At 36.4% G+C, this 17,500-nt stretch overlaps 1 long non-coding RNA gene and 1 pseudogene across 1 annotated transcript in view; one reads left to right on the forward strand and one right to left on the reverse strand.

Annotated features, from left to right (window-relative positions):
* Positions 1-17,500, reverse strand: part of LOC138010912 (uncharacterized) — a 227,047-nt pseudogene that overhangs the window by 62,139 nt on the left and 147,408 nt on the right.
* The window catches only part of LOC138010914 (uncharacterized), a 5,571-nt gene continuing 703 nt past the window's right edge, over positions 12,633-17,500 (forward strand). The window contains exons 1-2 of the long non-coding RNA XR_011124590.1: positions 12,633-12,766; positions 17,116-17,156. This is a non-coding gene — a long non-coding RNA (uncharacterized lncRNA). The remainder of the gene's footprint in view (positions 12,767-17,115; positions 17,157-17,500) is intronic.

A 17,500-nucleotide genomic window follows, 5' to 3' on the forward strand; every position in this document is an offset into this window, starting at 1 on the left:
GTGGCTTGTAATGAAGGATAATGTGGGGGATTTTTCAAATGCATATACTTTTTAATATATTTCCCCGGATTAGCCTCCATTGCAAGCTGTAGCTCTAGTTCAATATTGAGAATGGGAATATGGTATATTATTACTGTTTTTATCTTGTCGTTCCAGAGGGTCAAGGGAATGGTGCCAGTGTTGTCAGTGATGGTGAAGTGATTGAGCACGGGAATGAGAAAGCCTTTGTTCAGGAAGAATGATTGAACTGATTCTAGATTAAGAGTCAGAATTTTTTTTACTGATGTGAATTGTATTACAGCAAGGCTCTTGATTACAGTGTATAATAAAATGGAAGATTTGTGTTGGGAGCCTTTTTATACTGTGAACAATTGGAAAATTAAGTCTTAGACAAGTTAAAATGAAGAAGATAAAGCGCGTGTTGAGTAACATTTAAGTTCTTTGTTTTGAGGTGTTTGTCGGAAATTTTGAAAAGAACGCTTAAAAGGTATCAAGATCCTTTCTTGTGGGTGTGGGATGAAATTTTTTCCACTCTTAAGAGGTACCAAATTATGGATTTTTATTAGACAACATTAAAAATTAGGTAATTGTCAAATGTTTCTTATCATAATTTTGGCTCAATATCCTAAAAGATATTGCTAAAGCTCCCGCTGTGGACCTTTTGAGGTTGAACAGCGTAAGAAGTACCAAAACCGCTTTTTTAACTCCTAAAAGGTGTGATGAGCATCCTCATTCATTTTATATTCTTTTTATCCCTCCCCCCCTCCCCACTTGATATGGTTGCGTGACTTCTCAGATAAGGTGCAAGTATGTTTAGTTCAAATGCACTCTTTGGAGGGTAGATTGGGATGCCTTTGTTTGAGTCGACTGAGGAGAAGAGCAAGGAGATATTTGGTAGTGCTTATTAAAATCGGTGTACATGTAATTAAGTGCATTTGTGGGATAAAGTGATAATTATGACATAGTTTAGTAATATGAAGATTTCTTGTGATAACGTTTTGAAGTAATAATAAACTATGGTGTGTATGTTGTTAATGTACAGCAGGGAGGGACATTTATTGAAGGCTGTATTGTTGAAAAGAACTTTTATTAGTGTGTCATAGACCTGTTAAGACTATGTTACATTCATGGAGGAGTACATTCAAGTTTATGAGGGAAGAGTGATACTAATTTGAAAATCTTTCTTACCACGTAGTTATGTTTATAATGAGTGGAAGGAAGGGTTATGTCCCAGTGGGCAATTTGCGTCCCAGTATGGCGGATTTGTACCATGTGATCACTATCCTGCAAAGGGCTCATTGTTGGTCCTGCTCTCTTCCTGTTACATGTAAACAATTTCCATGACGTCGTTACCGAGACTCAAGTGGTGAAGTTCGCCGACGACGCAACGGTTTATAAGGAAATGAGGTTTCAGGATGATGGCGTCGCTTTACAACAAGATATTCAGAGTATGCTTTTCCGTTTAGCATTCAATGAGAAGAAATGTAAGCTGCAATCTATCATAAGGAAGTACAACCCTATTTCCTCAAGCTATGAGTTTAACGGTCGTACCATTCAGTCCTGTGTGGAAGAGCGTGACCTCAGGGTCTTAGTAGACTGTAACCTGACCTGGTGCACTGAAGTCTGTCATCAAGCTGTACGTACTAACAAGTTGCTAGGATATATAAGGAGGAATATTAGGTAGATTTGAAGTATTTCTACATACGGCACTTTGTATGTTGGGCTAGTGCGTGTGCATTTTGCTTACGCAACTCAAATAATAGATTTAATTTCCAAACTTGAGAAAATTCAAAGGCGTGCAATCAAATTTATTCTATCAGAGAAATATGTTATAAGGAAAGGTTAATATCTTTAGATCTTCTTCCCGTATGTTATTGGCATGAACTCTTAGACATGGTATTCTTTTACAAGACTACGCATAATCTGGTCCATCTTAGTCCAATCGTTGTTCTCGTCGTGCGGGAAAGCGGTAGAACGACTCAAGTATCCGCTACTAGCTTTTATACTTTTGTCCCCAAGAGATGTAGAACTACAACATATCAGAATTTTTTTTTTATTGGAACAACCAGAATTTGGAACGTACTCAGTGGCAAAATAAACTTAGTTAGTGCTACTCTTACTTGTTTCAAATCCGTTTTCTTTATGACTATTACTCTTTGTGCTATTAGAATAAACTACAATTTGGATAATCTTCGAACTTCTAAAACCATTTGCTTAAAATGCAACTTCACAAGATTTCTAGACCTGCATGTAAAGTTTTTTTTTTCTTTTCTTTTTTTAGATATATTTTACTCCTGGGCCTGCACTAATTTGTTATTCAGCTGTTGCGATGCCCCTGCCACAGTTTTGTATATATTGAGTGAATGTTTCGTTTTTTTTTAGTATCATAAAGGCAAAGCTAGTAAAATAAGATAAAATAAAATTACTTAAGAGTAATGTTATGGGACCATTTGAAATATCAATTATCGCCTAACAAAATTCGGTCATTTTTATGATGTAAGAACTTGAGGGGAAACTTTTAACAAAATAAACAGTTGCATGCATGTTCTGATCTGGGAAACTTTGAAGAGAGTTAAGTTCATCGTGGTGTGTTGATTAGAGATCAAGGGATTCGTTTTGAGGAAAAGCAATTTTAGCCGAAATATAAGGTTAGGGTGTTTTTTGTAGGGTTTTTGAATAATTTCTTACCTCGTAAAAATGACCTCTTGTTGTTTAGAAGTAATTGGTGTTTGAAATGGTTCTATAATATTGCTTTTAGGTAATAAGGTGTTGTTGCGTTAATGTTTGTTTTTTCAAAGTGTTGTAGCTGGTTTGAGGCATTTTTTGTGAGAAAAAGGAAACAAATAAGAAAACGGAGAAAGTTCAGATTTTATAAGTACAAACGCAACAGTAATACGGATGGTAATGAAAGGAACGTGATTTCTTAAGTGTTATAGGAAAGATGCTATATGTTGAATTCAGTGTATAACTGACGATTGAATCCTTAGTTTCTTACAGGAGACAGGAAAGTTGTGACATTATTTTTATAGAAGTTTGATGCAGAAACTAGCAATAGGTTTTGTATCATTATTTTGTAGCTATTACCTTGTTTTTGCGTCAAGTGTGATTACAGCTTTAATAAGATGGGTGACAAATTACTCCTTAATTTTGGCGCGAATTTTCAGCGTTAATTTATAATTTCACATGTGAAATTACATTGTTGCCATGGCAACTTTTCACATAGTGGTAAAAAGGCATCTAGGTTTGAAAATTAAGGAGTAATTTGTCACCATGTTATTAATAGCTAATCAAATAGTATACCCGTGAAATTAGGGAATAATTTCACTTGCGTTTTGTCCAAAATCAAGTAATTTCCCTTGCCTAAAGGCTCAGGAAATTATTTGAATTTGGATAAAACGCGCGTGAAATTATTCCCAAATTTCACGCGTCACCATTTGATTACCCATACTGATATTATGGGTGACATATTACTCCTTAGTTTTGACGCGAAATTTCAACGTTAATTATAAAATTGCCATGGTAACTTCTTTTGAATCTCGATTAGAGTTAAGATGGCATCAAGATTTAAGAGAGTGATCATTGAAGAAGTTACGAAATTAAAAGAAGCGGCAGAAAATTTAACTGTGCGAAAGAACACAATTAACTGGGTGACTGTTTTTGAGAAGTGGTGTGACGAAAATAACCTTGAGAAAAACCTGGAGATGATCTTCTGAGCAGTTGGATAAAGTACTTGAGCGATTTTATAATTGCGGGTTGTGAGCATAATTTGTCACCCATGACATTAAAAGGTAATCAAATGGTTTTCTCGTGAAATTAGGAAATAATTTCACTTGCGTTTTGTGAAAATTCTGATAATTTCCCTCGCCTAAAGGCTCGGGAAATTATCTGAATTTTGACAAAATGTGTGTGAAATTATTTCCTAATTTCACTCGTCGATATTTGATTACACATACTAATAACATACACTAAAAAATATTTCATTGTGATTGGCTAAGAAAAATGTCGTTGGTCTTTGAAAAAAATTACTCGTGTTTATATTTACTCTACATTAAACTCAAAATAACGTGATAATGTATACTAATATTTACGTTTAACAACATATATAGTATGACCATAGTTTGGTTGATCTGGAGCCACGAAAGGAAAGATCCGGAAGGTTCATTTCAAGAAGTGGCATTCACAGCCTTTCCTCTTTAGCAACCGGAGACATCTGTCACAATTTTTACAATCTGTTGGTGGAGAGAAAGAGAGAGAGAGAGAATTTGGAGCTGAATTAGGAATGGAAAGGAATAATCAAATCGAAGTAATGAATAGAAAGTGATATTGATAGACTTAGTAGTATAAATGATGGTTCAGCTTCAGATGGAAGGGGGGGGGGGGGCAGGCATATATAGGGAATCTGAATTGGGGCGTCAGTTTCTCGAATGTCCCGGTAACTTTTCGGGCTCGAAAAGCCATTCAGAAAACTGCCTTGTGCTTGTTTGTATAAGCCAGTTTTTAAAGATGTTTTCAACTGAAGAGGATAAAAAGTAAAAAGATAGTGAAGTTTGTTGACTTAAAATCTCTTCGTTTTTAAGATACAGAGGGTAGAGGGAATTGTCGTAGTTAAAAAAGGCTTGAAAATGTTTCGGGACTTTCGAGAAACAGGCATTTATTTCTCTTGGGAGAGTGTGGGCAGTGGAATTTTCATGTCTTTTACGTTTTGGTAAGGAAACGAGAGAGAAAAATAATTGTTCTGGCTAAAGAAATGATTACTCATAAAGAAATATAAGGGGGAAAGGTATTTTTAAGGACGATGCCTACCAAATCTAATTTTATCATATTCAGACCGAGACAAAACAGGCAAACACTTGATCTAGCTTTTAACATAAGTAATTATTTGATTGATCGGGTTAAGGAAACTACCTTTCTTGGTGTAATTTTGGATGAAAATTTAACATGGAAATCACATATACATAATGTTGCACGGAAAGTGTCTAAAGCCGTAGGTATAATTTATTTTAAAATTCTAAATCTTGAGAGTATCTACAAATTTCAAGTAGGTAAATTTATGTATCAATACAGATCTGGCTTACTTCCTGATAGCTTCAATAACATGTTCTTGGTGACACACCAGGTGCATTCTTATGGCACTAGAAGTTCAAAGTTTTTTCATTTACCACAGTGCAGAACCAATGTAAGAATGTTCTCAATTAGTTTCCAAGGTCCTAAATTTTTTAATTCTCTGAGTTCTGAAATTCGTAATGCAACAAGTACCGCTTCGTTTTGCCGTAAGCTGAAAGCATTCCTCTTATCTTAAATATTTATTAAAATATATTTATATATATATATATCTTTTTTTTTTTTTTTTTTGCCAGGTTTACGATTACGCAGGGAATGTAAATATTCACAAGTGTTATTGAAATCTAAAAATAAAATTGGGGGTAACCACGTATTTTCAAAGATAATTGCCAACGAGTCACCCTCGCGAGGACGCGAGGATGACGAGGCAGCAGCATTATAAAGCCGTGTGCGCGAGTTGATTTTGGTACGTACAGGGAAAAGATTTCTCGAATTGAAATTCAGCATAAGGTAATATAAGGTAATGTAAGAGTGACATCATCGGTGATTGTTTTCGAGTTAGCCAATGGGATTGCGGGATCTTTTAATCTAAACCAATCACATCATGATCGGTGACAAGATGACCACATGGTCGATCATTTTCTGGCGTATTCTGGCGTACTCTTGTTGGCTTGTGAAGGTGTGAAGCAGGCAGGAAAAGGTGAGTGGAAATATTGATATTATACACTCGTGAGCGTAGTCTTTTTGTACGTACTTTAGTTTAGTGTTTTTGGGAACCAGAATGTTACAAATCTAGCAGCTAGCAGGCTGAAAACATCGCCCAGCGAGGCATTGAGATCAGCTTGAAAATGGCGAGCGGTGGTGCCACAGTGTCGGCTAGCTTGCGAAAACAGTCAATTGCGTTGACAAGGTTGGCCAGCGTGCCATTTAAGAAACAGAAAAACAAAACCACTTGGACAGAATCACTATAAACTCAATCAGAGGGCGCCTCTTTTTTATCGAGCCGGTGTGTTCAAATTACAAATTTGACAGTCACGGCGAGCGTGCCAAACAACTATCTTGTCAATTGTCTTGACAAAATCGGCCAGCGTGCCATAATTAAGGAAAAATACGTAAATATATTCAAATATATTCACTAAGTATAAACATAAATCAGAGGGAATATAAAGCCTCTTTCCAATCGAGCTAGTGTGCTCGAAATCATACGAGTCACGGGTCACACGACGTGTCGCTGTTAGTTTGTGCTGATTATCCATTAGCGTTCACAAAAGTGAAAAACAGTCTAAGCTCTGTTTACCAGGTAGCCACTATCTGTCAAGCTTAAGGGAACTTAGCAAATCAATTTGGATAGTGTTCTTTTTGCAAAATTTCAGGGTTCCGAGCTTACATATTTCACCTGTAATTTACCCCACAAGTTGAATCCTTCTAGACATTTTAAAAGCCAAAGATTGCACTGCTTTTTTAAACAAGGATTCAATTTTAAAAATGGTGTATCCCCTGGTTACTTCTTAATTTTCCCTCGGCACACAGCTGTGCCAGTGTTTACTCGTTGGCACTCTACCGATAGGTATTTCTAGTTTATGAATAATATTTGTAAAAAGCTTTAAAATACAAAGTAATGTGTGGCGTTGTTTCTCAAATTGAAGCTTCATTATCTCTAAAAAATCCATGGTTACCCCCAGTTTTCTTTTAGCATATGAAGAGTATTTACTAAGATCTACTTTTCCCGATAGTTTTAAACCACGCAAAAATATCCCTGTATTAGTAAGCATCAGGAAATCCGAGTATCTTGAGATGCGCAGAACGTATGCGCAATAACAATAATAAACCAGTTTGGTTGTTTTCGTGGCACAGGCACGTGGGAGTGACGTCAGTGACGTATGAGTGACGTGTGGGGGCTATCGGGCGACAGCTCGACGAGAATGTGTGGTTTTGGTTCAACTTATCGCGGAGTTTTAGGAGTTGTTTTGAGGATTGGATTTTGCCAAGAATAAAAATGAGAGTAAACGGAAATGGAGACGATTTTTCAATATGGAAGTGACCAGCTGGATTCGTTCTACTTCTTGCTTTATTTCTTTAAAAGTCAGTCGAAGTCAGCCATATAAATTTGTGTTCAGCAAGGGGAGCTTGGAATTGCGTACTCTGGTTTTGTACGCCATTAAGTGAGTAAAATAGTTTTTTTGAAACATTATTACATTTAGGCTTATTTAAATCGAAAGGGAGACGATTGTAATGTAGAAGTTTTACGTAGGTTAAGAAAAAAGGTGTTTGTTTTGGGATCTTTGACATTGATATAATTTGGCTATAACAGCGTATTATTGTTTTGGAAATATTTTGGTAGGACGAATGTGATGGATTGGGGATGGTTGAATTAATGTGAAGCACAGTGGCGGAAAGAGACATTGGGTATATTTGTACGGGAGAAAGAAGACGACGCGTCTTGTCTACCTTGTTTCTGAAAGGGGGTTAGTACAAAATGTTGACCTCTGGTTACAGGCAAATGTCGTAGCATTTTAAAACATGTTTTAAAACGCTGCGACAATGGTAAGTTATGTCGTAGGCCTGTCGTGAGCTTGTCGCATAAATCGGCCTTAGGGGATACGAGAGCGTGTGACGTCGTGTTATTTTAAAAGAGTTGTAACGGTCGATTCAACGAATCGAGGAAAATGTTCCATAAAATCGTTGTTGTGGTGTTTCTTTTTGAAAACTCATTTTATGGACAGCCAGATAAATGAAATTTGCTCACCTACTATTTTCTGTGTTGTCCTTAGTGATTGATGAATTTTTGGGACATTTTGATTTCCTCTTTAGATGATATACGTCGTCACATACAATAGGCTGATTTAGCAACAGAACGAGGATGTCAGTGGCAATGGCGCGCGCAGAAAAAACACCAATGAGAATTCAGAATACAATAGACCCCACGCTTTTCTTCTATATTCTAAATTGTCATTGGTAGTTTTGCTGCGCGCGATGTCGCCACTGATGTTCCCATTCTGTTGCTAAATCAGCCTAATATAAATAGACAAGGCGTGCAACTTCCAAGACTGCTCACAGCTGAGCGACTACAGAATTTAGCTGAATTTGTCCCACTTGCAAAGGTTGCTTGCCTCCCAATCTTGGGAGCATAGAAAGTTGATAACTTTACTACCATCGTGCCAAAAATCATGAAATTTACACAGTTATGCAATCTCAAAGTTGTGCTCAATTTTCAATCTTTGCTGAGGTTTTTGTTATAACCAGATGATGTGGACAGAATTTGATCAAATCAAATTAACCAATCAAAAAGCACAAATTTTCTCCAAGAGGGACAAAATTATAAATCTGCACTTTTTGATTGGTTAGTTTGATTTGATCAAATTCCAATGATTGATGAATTCTGTCTACATGATCTGGCTATAACAAAAATGTGAGCAAAGGTTGAAAATTGAGCAGGGTTTTGAGGTTATAGAGCTGTGTAAATTTGATAATTTTTGATACGATGCTAGTAAAATTATTGACTTTCTATGTGCTCAAGGTTGGGAGGAGAGTGACCTTTGGAAGGGGAGAAATTTGGTTAAATTCTTGAGGCATTTGGCTGTGAGCGGTCTTAGAAGTTGGACACCTTGTCTATTTATGTTGTATGTGACAACGGGTGTGATCTGAAGAGGAAATTGAAGCATGTCAAAAACATGTCGAATCACTCAGGACAAGACAGAAAATAGTAGGTGAGTGAACTTTATTTATCTGGCTGTCGATAAAATGAGTTTTAGAAAAGAAACATTGCAATTTGAAGTTTTTATGGAACATTTTTATTGACATTACATATAAGTATACGTATTTAACAAGTGTGTTTATTGGTGATGAAATAAGTTCATGCAGTAATATTTACCAATGATAGTGTCTGCTTGGTGTCTTTTGGCTGGAAAAGATAATTGAATATTTAAAAATGTGAGTGATAAGTTGTTCAGGCAATGAATGAGTTGCCAGTAATTGGATTTCTGTTTATATGCAAAGGGTTTTGGGATTGTGAGGGGGCAAACATTGCAAGTCGATATAAGAAAATGTATGGCAGAAAGTTATTTTGACATTGAAAAAACTATTTTGGATAGAGATCAACACTCTTTTCGACACAAATTTATCAGAAATTGATTGGGGCAATTTTGATACAAGGCAAGTTTGTTTGAGTAACCATGAAATACGACATACACTGTAAAATTCACTTGAAGTAATCTTGCTTGCATGAGGATCACTAAGGTTTATTTTGAAATTGACATTTTGTTATGGTTTCGACATATTACAAAATAAGGTACAAATCTGGAGGAAATAACCCAATGAACCCTTTTTAGTTGTACTTCCGTGTGTCTAGCCTGTTTTCTTATTAGGTACGTCTTGTGTAAACCAATTATGGCTTCTGGAAATATACTTCGTCAAAGGAGAGAAGCTGTTGTCAGAGGAGATGGAAATTCTTTTTCACAGTTATTGCTCTTTGGAGGGATGAAGTAAGTGATGGAAAACATGAGAAAATCCAAAGGTTCAGTTCTTGTTTATAAATGACAAAAATCCAAGGGTTTTGAAGCCACTATTATTTTCTAAAAACTCTGAGAGTCCAGTCACATAAATGTATAGTCTGATAATTCTGCTCAAGCAAACAGTTTCAATCTCCTTGTGCCTTGAGGCAGCTGTTTTATTGCTCCTTTTCCATAAAATATAGTCGTTTCTGTTTCGATAGATTTAGATAACACTGGGAATTCATATCTGATATTCCCCAGTTGTTACATATAAACAAATCTTTTCTTCTGTGAAATAATTATTATTATGTACATGTAGAATTATATGTATTAAAGTCACTGGATTTAAGCAAACTTGTCAAGCTTCACTATGACTTCAACCAATACAAAAGTGTCATTTTCATACTAGTTCTCTATAGATCTAATTTTTGGAGAGGGTCTTTGAGGTTTTAATGCTTCCACAATTATACTGTCTTTTGTACAAAGTTGTTGTAGGACATTTAGAGGTTGTGTAACGTCATACACATTTATTTCAATAGACTTTTGTATTTGAATTTGCCATGATTCATAGCTGTAGATCGTGACAAAACATCATTCTTATTTTTGGGTGGGTAAAATCTTAATATTTGAATGTGAGGAAGAATCTTTTGCTTCTCTGGGTACCTTTGATTGTTGTCACAACCCCACACAGTACAATGATTGCCACTAGGCATATTTCCAATGTTATTTGAATTGCTGAATTTAGAAATTAGCCAAAAGCCAGCATATGGACATGTAAATAGAATTGGAAAGGCTTTATTGAGTTATTTCATTCTTGTAGGTCAAGCAGGGAATGTTGATAGGTGTGGATGGTGCAGGCAATGGAGGCAGAGGTATGTTACAGTTGGGTTTCTTTGGGACACTGAGCACCAGGGTGGTTGTCCCCACAACCACCGTGTTGGAGATGTGCTGGAAGTGACAGTTAGGGCGTTGGCAGGAGGAGCAGTTCTAGTCATGACAGAAAACTACCATTGAGGTTTATTGGATACGAGCAGGGAGGGCTGAGGTGGTTGGAGAGGCATGGAAAGTGTCTGAAGCTGAGACGGGGAACAAAAGGACTACCCATGTTTAGCTCTAGTGTTAGGGTTAGTTACCACTACATGTACTTTGAAATGTTATTGTTTTAGTTTGCTTTTATATTCTAGAAAGATTATTGTGTTTTGTGAAAGATTGCTGTATTTCTGTAAAAAATTGTGTTTCTTAACTACATTGTAGAATTGTGTTGAGTTTTGCTTCTATGTTTGTGCTATTATAACATTTTTTGATGTTGTAGATGCTTTAGGGGTCAATGAATTTGTTGTTGCAATGATAATTATTATTGGTGTGTAATGAAAAAGTATGAGATCATAAAGTATTTGATTGCAATGCTTTGTCATGATGGTTTGGTGGAAGCAGAGAAAAGATTCATGGAGTATGAAGTGGATTGTACTTTGACTGATGAACAAAGAAAAAGTAATAAACGAGTAGTAAAAACTGGATCGAGCGGCAATAAGTATGTATATTTGTTTCTAAAGAAAAATAAAGCAATAATGTAGGGTATCTGTACACATGTAACAAATATTATTTATTTTATTACCTCTTTTCTTTTTTCTAGTATATTGTGTTGCTAGATGGAGTTAAGGAATAATTTGTTATTATGTAAGTAATAATAATTTTAACTTACCAGTATCTGTCTGTTACATTTTATAATTGGATATTGCAGCTGATGTTTAGTTATTGGATTTAGTGCAAAAATTAATGATGTAAAATTACTTGAGGATTCTTTTAGTTGACTAATTGGCTAATGCTATTGCTATTGATCAATATGTAAGACATTTTTTAGATTATAATTTAAAGGTAAGGATAAGGTAATGATATTAAAAGACTGATGGTAATGATGTTTTATAGATGGACATCATTGTTGTGCAAAAGGTTAACTCACAATAGAAGAAAATGCTGAAAAAGGTAAAGAGTCAGAACAAGTCTTCACGTACTATTGGGGAAGATACTTTTACTTGTGATACTTGTGAAATCACTTGAAGGAGCAACATATTACTATGTGGTAATTTTAAGTAAATTATCGTCATATTTAAAAGAAGACTTGTCATATTAATTAAAAAAGATACTGTAAGAAGCACACTCTGATATGCTATAGGGAACTAAGGGAGTTTTGGTACATTACACCTTATGGTTGTGGAAAAATAATAAAAATGTTGACTTACTGCAGGCATTTGCTGTTCCTGTGTTGTCAGCTGGAAAAAAAAAACTTTTTTTTACACAATTTTTTTTGAAAGACAAATCTTTCAAATTAATGAAAAAAATTCATTGTTCAGAAGCAGAGATATAAAGAAGTAAAGTTGCTAATTCAGGAAAAATTAGGGGCTTGCTGAAATTTTGCTCAAACATCATTGTTTGGCGTGCGACCATGTACTGGTGGCTCAGTTGGTTGAGCAGCGGGCTGTCACGCAGGAGGTCGTGAGTTCAACTTCGGCTGGACCAACACTTAGGGTCCTTAAATAACTGAGGAGAAAGTGCTGCCTTTGTAATTACATCTGCAAATGGTTAGACTCTCTAGTTCTTCTGTGGTGTATTATGGTTGGGAGGATAAATGCACGGAGATGTGAGCTACAGCAAGCTACTCTAAAATCTGAGGGTAGAGAAAGATATATGATGTGATGATATGATCACATAAGTCGATCTTGATGTATCCATTCAGTGGTAAAGTCCCTCACAGACACAAATTTTATGTTGATTAACAACCTTGTCCATGAACATTATGTGCTGTTGAATTTACAGCCAGTTGCAGATGCTTTTTTCTATATATTTATTGGCAAATTCTTCAATTATTGTATTCTCTAAGTTTTTATGTACAGAATTAGAAACATGAGAAAATGCAGTCTAGCAGGCAGTTAATTCTTTGGTTATATTCTTTTTATTGATTTTTCTACAGTTGGAATTGCACGTTTTCTTCCCCAGGAATTCCTACTTCTGATCAGGGTGTTTGAATACGTCATCAGAAAGAAGTGAAGATTCCAGTTTTTCTAATACCACATGATACAGCGACGTGATTCTTTCCATGACATTTTCAAGACCTTTGACTGCAGCCAGGTCTCTTCTCGGGGAGGATACCCGAACTCGAGTGAGCGGTGGACATCGAGCCTAGTCATGGATACAACTTTGTATATTCAATAATGCAGGTACTGTAAGCAAATTCTGGGCAGCGTTTCAGAGGAGAGTGTTACTTTCTATCACATGACTACCTTATGTGATTCTTACATTCATCCTACCATGTGTGCCTTCTTTGTTTAACATTTCCAAACCTCAAGTCTTTCTGTTTTCTTCTGTTCAGCAATTTGATCTTTCCCCCTGCTTTATTTTGTATCTTATGTTTTCCCTATGAGTTTATTGTAAGTCTTTAACAGTTTTTCTTAAAATATGAGCAGGAAATTGCTGCCTGTGGCATCTCTTCAGCTCTGTTAGGAAGGGAGCATACTGATACTTTTCTATTCCATTGTTGCCGGAAATAGTTGGTGTGGTGATGTTATTTAAAATATCCTGTAGATTGAATAAATTATGGATAAAGGTTAAATGTTTGCATGTGCGTAGATGTTTATAAATTGCACTCTTTATTAGTAACAGCGTGTTCACGTCTTTGGGTAAGAAAGGGTTCTGTCAGTTTTGCCAATGTATAATGATTGGCAACTGGGATAAATGAATTATTTTATAGACAACGTGTGATTTGTTTAAAAGTGGCACTTTTTTGTTGTTGGTGTAGAAGAACAATTTTGTAGTTTTCTTGTGGATTCTGAACTGGGTGTTAGGTTTTTTTTAGGTGTCTGTGCAGCTTTCGTTTAAAGGAATGTAGCAGTTGTGATGTTTTCTTGCCAATATAGGGAATAGAAAGTCAAATGGTGACGGGTTCTTCTTTGTCTTTAGAGTTGTTGGTTGTTGTGTGTTTCTTGTTGAAGGTGTTGGAGGAGAAGTGGCGAATAAGTGTATGAGCAATATGCGAGAGAAAGCTTTTCCATGAGGTGATTTTTTTTACAAGTTTTAGTTCTAATTTAATCATATTGGGGGAGCAAATTCTATGGATGTAGTCGACTAGTGCTCTGATCCAAGAAATTTTGTGACGCCAAGGAATGAAACTGTCAAAGCTGGTGTATTGACTAGAGAAGGTGTTTTTTCGGTAGATTCCAATGCCGGTGATTGTGAAGAAGAGCTCCCCAAAAGTCCTGTCGGCCAACTGTCGGTCAACTGTCGGCCGACAGCTTACCGACAGTCTACCGACAGCTAACCAACAGGTTACCGATTGGTTAAGAAAAAAGAAAAATTGTGGTAAAAACGAGCAGTTAATGTGACATTCCGTAATGGTGATGTATGACTCGACAGACTTCACCTACTTACCGATCAACTGTTATCGGTTGTTATCAGATGCGTATAGGATATATCACTTGCGTAATTTACAACACACCAGACAATCTAAGAATCGCATTGGAAGATAATTTAATCGAAAACTCTGCTAAAAACTCTGAAAACCATAAGCTACGTATCAATACATAGTTAGTAGAGTAGACAAACACTTTCCTTCAAATCGCCCTACAATGCAACGCGGCCTCTTATGGTATGTCATGTATGTATGAATGATGTTTACAATGTGGGCAAGTATCGCTAGCCAACGCTAAAACAGTGGACAAAAGCCATATTAGTAGTATAAGTGCTGCTCAAGGTATCGTTATGAACTGCCTTTAGCTCTTTTCGCGTAGTTTAGAAGCAATAGACAAGTAAATGCTTACGATCATTTTAATTTGTCCCGCCGACAGGTTACCGACACGTTACCGACAGGTTGCCAACAGGTCACCGACTGTTGGCCGACTGTTGGCCGACTGTTGGCCGACAGTCGGCCAACACTTTGGCCTCAAACATAACACAAACTGTCGGCCGACAGTTGGGCAACAGTCGGCCGACAGTTGGCCGACAGTCGGCCGACTGTTGCCCAACTGTCGGCCAACAGTCGGCCGACAGTTGGGCAACAGTCGGCCGACAGTTGGCCGACAGTCGGCCGACAGGTTTTTTGGGAGCTCTTCTTCACAATTACCCCAATGCCATTGGGTGAGATGTCAATATTCAGAAATTGCAGGGTGGTGTTTTCAAACAAGTCATAAGTAAAGTGACGTTCTTGTTAAACTTATGAAAGTAGTCTAAGATTACATTGATTGTATCAGGTTTAATTCGCATGTCGTCAATATTTCTACAGTAGAATGTTATCAATTTATGGTCAATGAGAGGTTTGACGATTATCTGTTCAAAATTTGTCATAATAATCAATTAACGTTAGTCAGTACCATGCTGACCCCATCAGTTTGTTCGAATAATTTGTTGTATCAAGAATTAGCTTACGAAGTGTAGATTTCTTGAGCTTTGTGTCGATCAACTTCTTGTTAAAGATTCTCTCCAAAATAAGTACAGGTATCAAGAATTAGCTTATGAAGCGTAGATTTCTTAAGCTTTGTGTCGATCAGCTTTTTGCTAATAAAAGATTCTCTCCAAAATAGTATTGAGAATCTGTTGGAGAGGAACATTTGTGAAAAGCGATTTCACATCGAGGGAAACAAATTTGTAGTCTTAAATAAACAGCTCTAGAGGTATTGATTTGATTCGATTGGCTGCGTCAAAAGTATCCTTTAAAGTGAATTCGTTCTGGGTGAGTGGCTGCAAGAGTTTGCTTATATATTTACGAACAGAGTAGTGTGCACATTAAGATCATCAAGAAGCTACAAATCACCACTATTATTTCAAAACCAGATAAAGGAGAAGGTGTACGTCCTGATTCTCAAAGACAACTATGTGAAATCAATGAACAGACTTCTCTGATCGTAGAAAGTTTAAAACCATGAATACTGATCCAATCGCTGCGTTACTGCTGTTCAGTGAGATCTCCGCTCCCTCGTTAAATGTGGCTAACTGGACAAACACACGTACAAGAAAATTCACCCATGGAATGTTAGACCTGCCCGTGTTCATGGCCTTCCTAAGATCCACAAACTGTTTGACTGCTTATCAAAGTTGCGCCTTATAATTGACACCACAGGCATTATGCACTACTTTGTTGGTAAATATATAAGCGAACTTTTGCAGCCACGTACTCAGAACGAATTCACTTTAAAGGATACTTTTGACGCAGTGAATTGAATCAAATCAATACCTCTAAATCTGTTTATTCAAGGCTACAAGTTTGTCTCTCTCGATATGGAATTGCTTTTCACAAATATTACTCTCCAACAATACTATTTTGGAGAGAATCTTTAGCAAAAAGCTGATTGATACAAAGCTCAAGACATCTACGCTTTGTAAGCTAATTCTTGATACCTGTAGTAAAACTGTGTTCTCATGTAACAACAAATTATTCGAACAAACTGATGGGGTGAGCATGAGTCTCTGTAGGTCTAGTACTGGCCAACATTATTATGACAGACTTTGAACAGATAGTTGTGAAACCTCTTATCGAGTATAAATATATTATTGATAACATTCTACTGTAGATATGTTGACGACATGCTACTCCTAATTAAACCTGATACAAGTTTGACAAGAATATATGCTTCACTTATGACTTGTTTGAAAACATCACCCTGCACTTTCTGAGTATTAACATCTCACCTAATGGGATTGGAATCTAGTGAAAAGACAATCTTCTCTGGTCAATACATTAACTTTAAAAGTTTCGTTCCTTGACGTCACAAAATTTCTTGGATCAGAATACTAGTCGACCACATCCATAGAATCTGCTCATCCAATATGGTTAAATAAGGTTTAGTTCTAATTATTAGAACTAAACCTTCTAAAAAAGATCACTTCATAAAACAGCTTTCTGTCATTGCTTCTCCTCTAATGCTCTCAACAAGAACCACAGAACAGGCAACAACTCTAAAAACAAAGATGATTGCAACTTCGAATGAGGCCTAACACTACTGTGAAGTTTTTTGTACCCAATTATTCCATCAGGGATCAACCCTAGTATTGGAATTGGGCCCACACAAGGACAATTCCAATATTAGGGTTGATCCCTGATGGAATAATTGGGTACAAAAAACTTCACAGTAGTGTTAGGCCTCATCGAACTTGGAATCATTACTACAAAATGCTACTGAAGGACAACAACTAGCGATTACGTGAAAATTAGGCTTGGGCCGAGCCAAATTTGTCCTTGTGAATAACATCTCACATACTCACAGCCAGCTCCCATTCTGGCCTTGTAGCTCAGTCGGTAGAGCAGCGGTGATCTAATGCGAAGGTCGTGGGTTCAAATCCCACCCTGGTCAGAGTTTTTCTCTGTCCTTGTGTGGGCCCAATTCCAATACTAGGGTTGATCCCTGATGGAATAATTGGGTACAAAAAGCTTCACAGTAGTGTTAGGCCTCATTCGAACTTGGAATCATTACTACAAAATGCTACTGAAGGACAACAACTAGCGATATGGTAAAGTTCATGGTACTAATAAGTTATACTATCTGAAAACTGATTCACCATCATTTTCTTTGTTTTTCAGTGGCTGATTATCAAAATTTATCCCATCTGTTCCTTATAGGGGTAATTGCCATTATTTGTATATGGATGCAGATATGAAAATGTTGTTTTTTGGTTATCATTTACTTTTGCAAGTTGTACTGTTTGCAAACTCACCATCATTCACTTCATTGATCTCCATTCTTTGCTGATCAATATTTCTGTCATCTGGTAAAAAAGTAGTGGCAACTATTTTTTATAAGAATAATAATATTGTTGTGATTCATGTATATACATTGTAGTATATGGATGCAGGTATCAAAGTATTGTTTTTTGATATCATTTACTTTAATTTTTACTATGAAATTACTTATTCAAAATTTTAGTTGTTACTTTTAGAATATTCTAAAGTCCATGATAGTAATAAC

This window comes from Montipora foliosa, chromosome 7 (genome assembly GCF_036669935.1).
Source record: "Montipora foliosa isolate CH-2021 chromosome 7, ASM3666993v2, whole genome shotgun sequence".
Classification (NCBI taxonomy): Eukaryota; Metazoa; Cnidaria; class Anthozoa; order Scleractinia; family Acroporidae; genus Montipora; species Montipora foliosa.